At 36.7% G+C, this 7,500-nt stretch overlaps 1 protein-coding gene across 4 annotated transcripts in view; it reads left to right on the top strand.

Moving 5' to 3' along the window:
* Syx6 (Syntaxin 6) overlaps positions 1-7,500 on the top strand; it is a 200,465-nt gene that overhangs the window by 100,736 nt on the left and 92,229 nt on the right. The window lies entirely within an intron of this gene.

Here is a 7,500-nt window from a genome sequence, read left to right as displayed (position 1 = left end):
TTTCATGAGTTCCTGTCTCAATAGAAATTGTACCATACACATTCCATCGTATACAAAGCAATATTATTATCTGATAATTCCTGCTGGTATCTCAAACTCACACTGACCCCTTCTAATGTTGCATCATTTAGATTTAATCCTCCATCTTCCACAATTACCACGTCTTCAAAGCACTCAACCCCTTGCCCGAAGGCAACTTCCACTTCAGATAGCATCTCTCCATTTGCGTATTTTATTCCGAGATCTTTTTGCTCATTACTATTCCTGGGTGTATTTAGTTCCCTGTAAATCAGCTTCTTGTTCACCCTAAAGTTCATGCTTTTCCTATCTCCTGTTGTTTTTATAACTTAGCCTCTTTTTGTATTCTCATTTTATAATTTTACTTGATATTCTCTCCCCTGAAACACTTGTATTTTCAAATCATTTATATATTCTTTTCCATATCTCTCATTTCCTCATTTCACTACTTGGCATGTAATCAATCCCTTCTCCTATTATTATTATTATTATTATTATTATTATTAGTAGTAGTAGTAGTAGTAGTAGTAGTAGTAGTAGTAGTAGCTAAGCTATAACCCTAGTTGGAAAAGCAGGATGCTATAAGCCCAGGGTTTCCAACAGGGAAATTAGCCCATTGAGGAGAGGAAACCAAGGAAAAATAAAATATTTTAAGAAGAGTAACAACATTAAAATAAATATTTCCTATATAAAACTATAAAAACTAACAAAATGAGAGGAAGAGAAATAAGATAGAATAGTGTGCCCGAGTGTACCCTCAAGCAAGAGAACTCTAACCCAAGACAGTGGAAGACCATGGTACAGAGGCTATGGCACTACCTAAGACTAGAGAACAATGGTTTGATTTTGGAGTGTGCTTCTCCTAGAAGAGCTGCTTACCATAGCTAAAGAGTCTCCTCTACTCTTACCAAGAGTTAAGTAGCCACTGAACAATTACAGTGCAATAGTTAACCCCCTTCAGTGAGTAGAATTGTTTGGTAATCTCAGTGTTGTCAGGTGTATGAGGACAGAGGAGTATCTGTAAAGAAAGAGGCCAAACTATTCAGTGAATGAGTAAGCAAAGGGAAGTGAACAGTAACCAGAGAGAACGATCCAATGTAGTACTGTCAAGCCAGTCAAAAGACCCCATAACTCTCAAGTGATAACATCTCAACGGGTGGCGGGTGTAGCCTACTACTGGCTACACACAAACTCCTACTGTCACTATGGCCCCGTTTACCTTTTCCACCTCCTTGTCTTTTATCTTACCCCATTTTCATAAAATTATTCTTATGTTCAGTAGTCATTAGGCTCTCCGAATAGGGAAAATTAAACTTAGTGTTTTGCTTGTTTACAAGTAATATAAATTAGGACATTTTTTTTCTGTTTGCTTATTTTGTTTTTTCATTAATATTAACATTGATAGTTCAATCTTCCTTGCTTAATGTTACCAAAAATAACCTGTCTCGAGGTCACATTTATTCAAAATCTTTGCTATGTTCTGCAGGTTCTACTCATTATCCGCATTCAGTTTTGCAAAATCTTTGCTATGTTCTGCAGGTTCTACTCATTATCCGCATTCAGTATTGCAAATCTTTGCTATGTTCTGCAGGTTCTACTCATTATCCGCATTCAGTATTGCAAATCTTTGCTATGCTCTGCAGGTTCTACTCATTATCCGCATTCAGTATTGCTCCATCGTTCTTAGATCTCTTGATATGTTCCACCTCCTTTTTTTAATACATTCCAATGGTATTACAGACGAGCTTCGCTAGCCTTATATTTTGCATTATATATACCCAAGATTCTTCTTATATCTTGACTCTCCCTCTTTTCCGGTAGTGATATTCCAGCATTCCATCTCACCATCCTCATCTTGGTTCCTTTTAGCAGTTCCTCCGGATTTTCTCTTAAAAGTCCAAGTTTCTGCCACCCCATGTAAAAGCATGGACCTAATAACTGTCTTATAGATCTTAATTCAAGTCTCGATTACATTATCTTGTCTAAAAACATCTCCAGTTACTTTTCTCCATTTTCACCATGCTTCTTTCATTCTGTCATACTGCTTTCTCAGTACCACCCTCCTCCGTTAGTATTGATCCCATGTCGGTTAAACACATTGTTCTGTTTTAGCACTGTACCATCTTTCATTTGAATGTTTACTTCTTCGTATCCTTCTCTACCACTAACCACTAACTCAGCCATTCAAGTGTTCACATTTAATCCTTCCCTTTCTTGTGTGTCTCTCCGTGCTAAAACATTTCTTGCAGCTCCTTTTCTGCGTCTGCTATAGTTACTAAACCATCAGCAAACATAAGTTCTCAGATTTCTTCATTGTTCCTCAATTCTGATGATAGTGACTATAGCGACGAAGAAAAGGAATGGAGATCACTGGTGGAGGCCAACTTCTAAAGGGAATGCCTCAGTCTCCCCGTATTTTGTCTGTACAGTGCTTCTTGCCTTCTCTTACATCATACTCACTAACCTTACCAACTTTTCCGGTATTCCTTTCTTTCTCCAGCACCTATAGACTAACCATCTTGGTACCTTACAACATTTGGTGCGAATGACATACATAAACTAGGATGTATCCCGGTTTTGAACGCTGGTATGACAGTGTAGCCTCCCCCCCCCCCTCGTTAAATAAGGACACGCTGATCTAAGTCAGGTGGGGTCACCCTAGGTTGGGACGTATCCCTTTGATGCCACTACAATTACCATAATTATACGCAACAGCGCACGCAGTCGGCTGTGGCACTGAAAACATTGAAATTCTCGATTTGTATGCATCGGATCGGCACCTGTCCACACACAAAACTATTGTCGTACCTAAGCTGTTTTTTTTTTTTTTTTTTTTTTTTTTTTTTTTTCCTGTGCCACATGCAGCTTTTTTCCTTTAATTTTAAGATACCTTTTACTACCTAAATTTACTTGAGTTTTTTTTTTATAAGAAACATATATTAACTTTAATAGTACCATCTTTCAAGTCTAACCCTGCATCTTTCTTACCCAACAAATTCTTTAGTCATCTATCTTACCTTTTCAATCTCTCCATATACCTCGCAGTATAGAAAGTAAAGTTATGGATAGATAATTGTAATAGCCGTATCAATCATTGTTACCATCACGCCATGCGTGTGAATGTTTAGTCATAGACAAGCAGAATTTAAGATGTGGAAATGTTTAAGAGGTAGAAATAAGAGCAGGAGAGAGAGGATTGGAGTAATAACAATAGCCAGTTAACCTTGTTAAAGAAAAGCTCGTAACTACGAGAGAGAGAGAGAGAGAGAGAGAGAGAGAGAGAGAGAGAGAGAGAGAGAGAGTGAGAGAGAGAGAGAGAGAGAGAGAGAGAGAGAGAGAGAGAGGGGGGGATTTAGTTTTCAACGCGTCATGGTGTGATGAAAAAGCATACGTGCGGAAAGGTCCTTCACTCCTCTTCTCTTTTTCCCCTCTTAATTTTCTCTTCTTCATCTTCCTCCTACATTTGCCCACTTCCTGTTTCTTCGTGTATCATTATTAATGGACGCATTCATAATTTTGCCTATGTATTACACATTTCCTCTCCTTTCCCGTTGCTGCCAAAATCCTGGGTGTATATGTATATGTTTATGAGAGAGAGAGAGAGAGAGAGAGAGAGAGAGAGAGAGAGAGAGAGAGAGAGAGAGAGAGAGAAGGCTAAGTTGTGACTTTTTTTCTTTATTTGCAGGACAATATAACTGGCTTTTCGTATTTATTTATTTTGTTTTTCTGTTCTAGTTTTGTTTGTCTCTACGTCTTTAGCCAATCCGACATGCAGTGACTTAATGATTTTGTTATTTGACCTCTGCAAGTTCAGACGATTCAGACCTTCCAGTGGCGCCTTTCCATAATTGTCTGAGCGATTGCATCATCCAGAACTATTAGATCAATGTAGAATATCCCTTTCGTTTTAGTATTGAAATTTTTACTACTACTACTACTACTACTACTACTACTACTACTACTACTACTACTAATAATAATAATAATAATAATAATAATTATTATTATTATTATTATTTATATTATTGTTATTATTATTATTATTATTATTATTATTATTATTATTAATTAGTCTGATTTCTTCATTATAACTGTTCCTTTCCCTTTATCCTGTTTACAAATGATAAAATTTTCTTCTTTCATATGTAAATCAGATAAAGGGAAAGGAACAGTTATAATGAACTAATCAGATTATTATTATTATTATTATTATTATTATTATTATTATTATTATTATTTCAGCTTTGCTTCTGGTAGTGACTTTGAGTGTGTCTGTTACCTATATACTTAGCATTTACCAATTCTACCGATTATATTTCCAGCCAAACTGATAAAAGAGAAATGTGTATTCATGAGTGTGCATGATTCTCTCTCTCTCTCTCTCTCTCTCTCTCTCTCTCTCTCTCTCTCTCTCTCTGTGTCATGCACAGTGTTATCAACTTGTGTAATTGAATGACTATTATTCTTCGTGTAAGTTGATAAACATAAGAAAGACAGTAACTTAAGTGTTTACCAACGAGTCCAATTTTCATGACACTCTCTATCTCTCTCTCTCTCTCTCTCTCTCTCTCTCTCTCTCTCTCTCTCTCTCTCTCTCTCCTTGTCGAGATCATCTATTTCAAGCAGTGTCCTCTTTGATTCTGTTCGACCATGACGTCATCAGATGTGTGTGTGGTTGTTGGGTGTCACTCGAAAGAAGAAGAAGAAGAAGAAGAAGAAGAAGAAGAAGAAGAAGAGATGAGACAAGTAAATGTCTCTCTCAAGTTAAAATGGAACGATGTTTCGGGGGTGGTTTGACGGTTGGGAAATCTCAAGCTTTTACTGAAGTTGATTTAGTCATTTTATTTCGATTAAAGAATATCTTCCTATTGGGTAGTTGACAAACACACACACACACACACACACACACACACATATAATATATATATATATATATAAATACATGTGTGTATGTATATATATATATATATATATATATATATATGTATGTATGTATGTATGTATGTATGTATGATTGATTGATTGATTATGAGTTATCTGGCATCCTGACATGTAAGGTCATTGACGCCGAAATATATGTATGTAGCCTATATGTGTGTGTATGTATGATATATATTTTCCGTTGTTTTTTTTATTAGGGTATGATTGTTATTATTTTCTTATGTTTTAGTTATATGTTGGTCGTGTGTGATTCTTTAATGTGAAGTTTTAGTAAATATAGAATTAGGGCCATTAGTTAGTTTTCGATATCATTCCTGTCCAAAATCCTAGGTGTATATGTGTGTTTTTAAGAGAGAGAGAGAGAGAGAGAGAGAGAGAGAGAGAGGAGAGAGAGAGAGAGAGAGAGAGAGTAGGCCTGAGGTACTAATTATAATTTGGCAGAGAACGTTTCGAATCTTCACCACCCAGTATCCTTGTGACGTCACTGACGTCTCGCTTTCTGAGTGCTGACCTTGCAAGGGGAAATTGGTTCACCGCAAAATGGCCCTGAAGAATTTAGCAGATTTTCCCCTCATCCGTTTGGACATTTCTTCCGATTATTTTTTCTTTATCTGCGTTAATTGGGTTGTGGTGGCCTATTGGAAGCGTCCCTACCTGGCGCTCGCTGGTTTGGGGTTCGAGTCCCAATCTAACTCGATGGTTTCTTTGGTTTCTGTAATTTTACGATCCTTGTGTGCTAAGGATAGGGGGTTTGGGGGATGGGTGGTTTGGGGAAGCCTATGTCTACCTGCTAAGACAAGTCATTCGCAGCCATTGCCTGGCCCTCCCTGGTCCCAGCTGGGATGGAGAGGGGCTTGGGCGCTGATTAGTCTCTTGGGCATTGTCCTGTTACCTAGGGCAATGTTACTGTCCCTTGCCTCTGCCGTTCACGAGTGGTCTTCAAACCTTTAATTGTTAAATCCACGTTATCACAGCACATCGTGAACAAGAAAGCCATTTATTTATGCCAGCAGTCTTTCTGATAAGTTAGGAGCTCATTTTAGAATCTTTGGGCTTCATTTTGGAAAGTTCTAGAACACAAAGTCGAGTTGCATCTTGGCTCCATTAAGTTAACCATCCGTAACTAATCTCCTATCGGCAGAATAAATTATATTGGCTGCTTCGTGTGTAGCAAATCTCTTAGATATTTTGAACGTCCAGTTCTGATACCTTAGCATTTATGCTTGCTTTTCTTAGTTTAATCGGCACAGGGAAATCTTTTTCTCGGTGTCAACATCCTTATCGATATACCTGTCTTTGTTTTTTTTTTTTTTTTACTTTTTTTTAGTTTTTTTTTTTTTGGTAAATTGTAATAAATAAAATTATAGCAATAAACTATGGTTATTACTGTTAATTTTGTTTCTTGTATTTTTTTTTTTTTTTTACAAAAGCAATATTCCCGAAGTGATATCCAGTGATTTTTACTTTATTATTTATTTTAATTTTCAACGCAGACCATGAACTAGATATTGGGACCAAGTTGTCATTGATATTTATGGGGATGTCACCAAGGTTTCCTAAACTTTTTCTTTTTTATTTTCAGTTTTATTTCTATTTTCTTTTAATATCATCCATTTTCTTACACGAGTAAGATCGTGTTTTAAATTATTCCCTGCTGCGTTATTAATGTCACGAATGGAGATGCAAAATTGTGTATCATTCACAAATAGCTTTACTTGACTCCATGTCTTCGTGATACTTCGATAGACAGCAGTATAAATACAAAATAGGGGTGGACCTTGCACACTCCTTGATAGTTCATATGATAAATAAGAATTTTTATTTCATATGCAATAGTTAGCCAACCAAGTAATCTTTTAGATACTCATAAGCTTCATCACCAGTACCAATTGATGATTCAATAGTAGTTCATAGATCATGGACAATTGTGTCAAATGCAGACCTAATAATAGAAAAAGTACTCTAAGAGTGCAGACCTCCGCCAGGGCAGCTTATTTTTCGAAACCAGCTTGCCTTTCCCAGAATCAATTTAGACCGTAGGCGTATTTGAAGTCTGTGTGACAACGATGTGCGAACGTAAGGTTAAGGTCATGGTTAATTGTGTCGACCTTGTGCTCGACCTTGACCTTGTCTATTTGACGTAGGACTTTCAAAATTGAATCACTCCCACGTCTTAACATAATAATTGATCCCTGGAAGTTTCACTATCCTGGGTAAAATTGTGGCCAGGAAGTTTTTCTCAAAAAAGCAAACAAACTAACAAGGGTGAAAACATAACCTCCTCCAAACATCGTTGGCGGAGGCAATAAAGTAAAGGGTATATCTTATTCGTCCTTGTCCATCAGTCCAACCGACCATTGAACACAACATAAAGCCGTTTCCATAGAATTTAATGTTATATAAGCTGACTGGTATTCCGGTAAGTTTTATTTGTTCCAAATGACTAATGGTACAAGAATGACATATTCTACCATTTTGACATGAAGGATAATATGAAATAGTTCTGTACGAACTCAAGTCCCTTTTAGAACTGGTGTAACT

Source organism: Palaemon carinicauda, chromosome 23 (genome assembly GCF_036898095.1).
Source record: "Palaemon carinicauda isolate YSFRI2023 chromosome 23, ASM3689809v2, whole genome shotgun sequence".
Lineage (NCBI taxonomy): Eukaryota > Metazoa > Arthropoda > Malacostraca > Decapoda > Palaemonidae > Palaemon > Palaemon carinicauda.
This window is presented reverse-complemented; position numbering and strand designations above follow the sequence as displayed.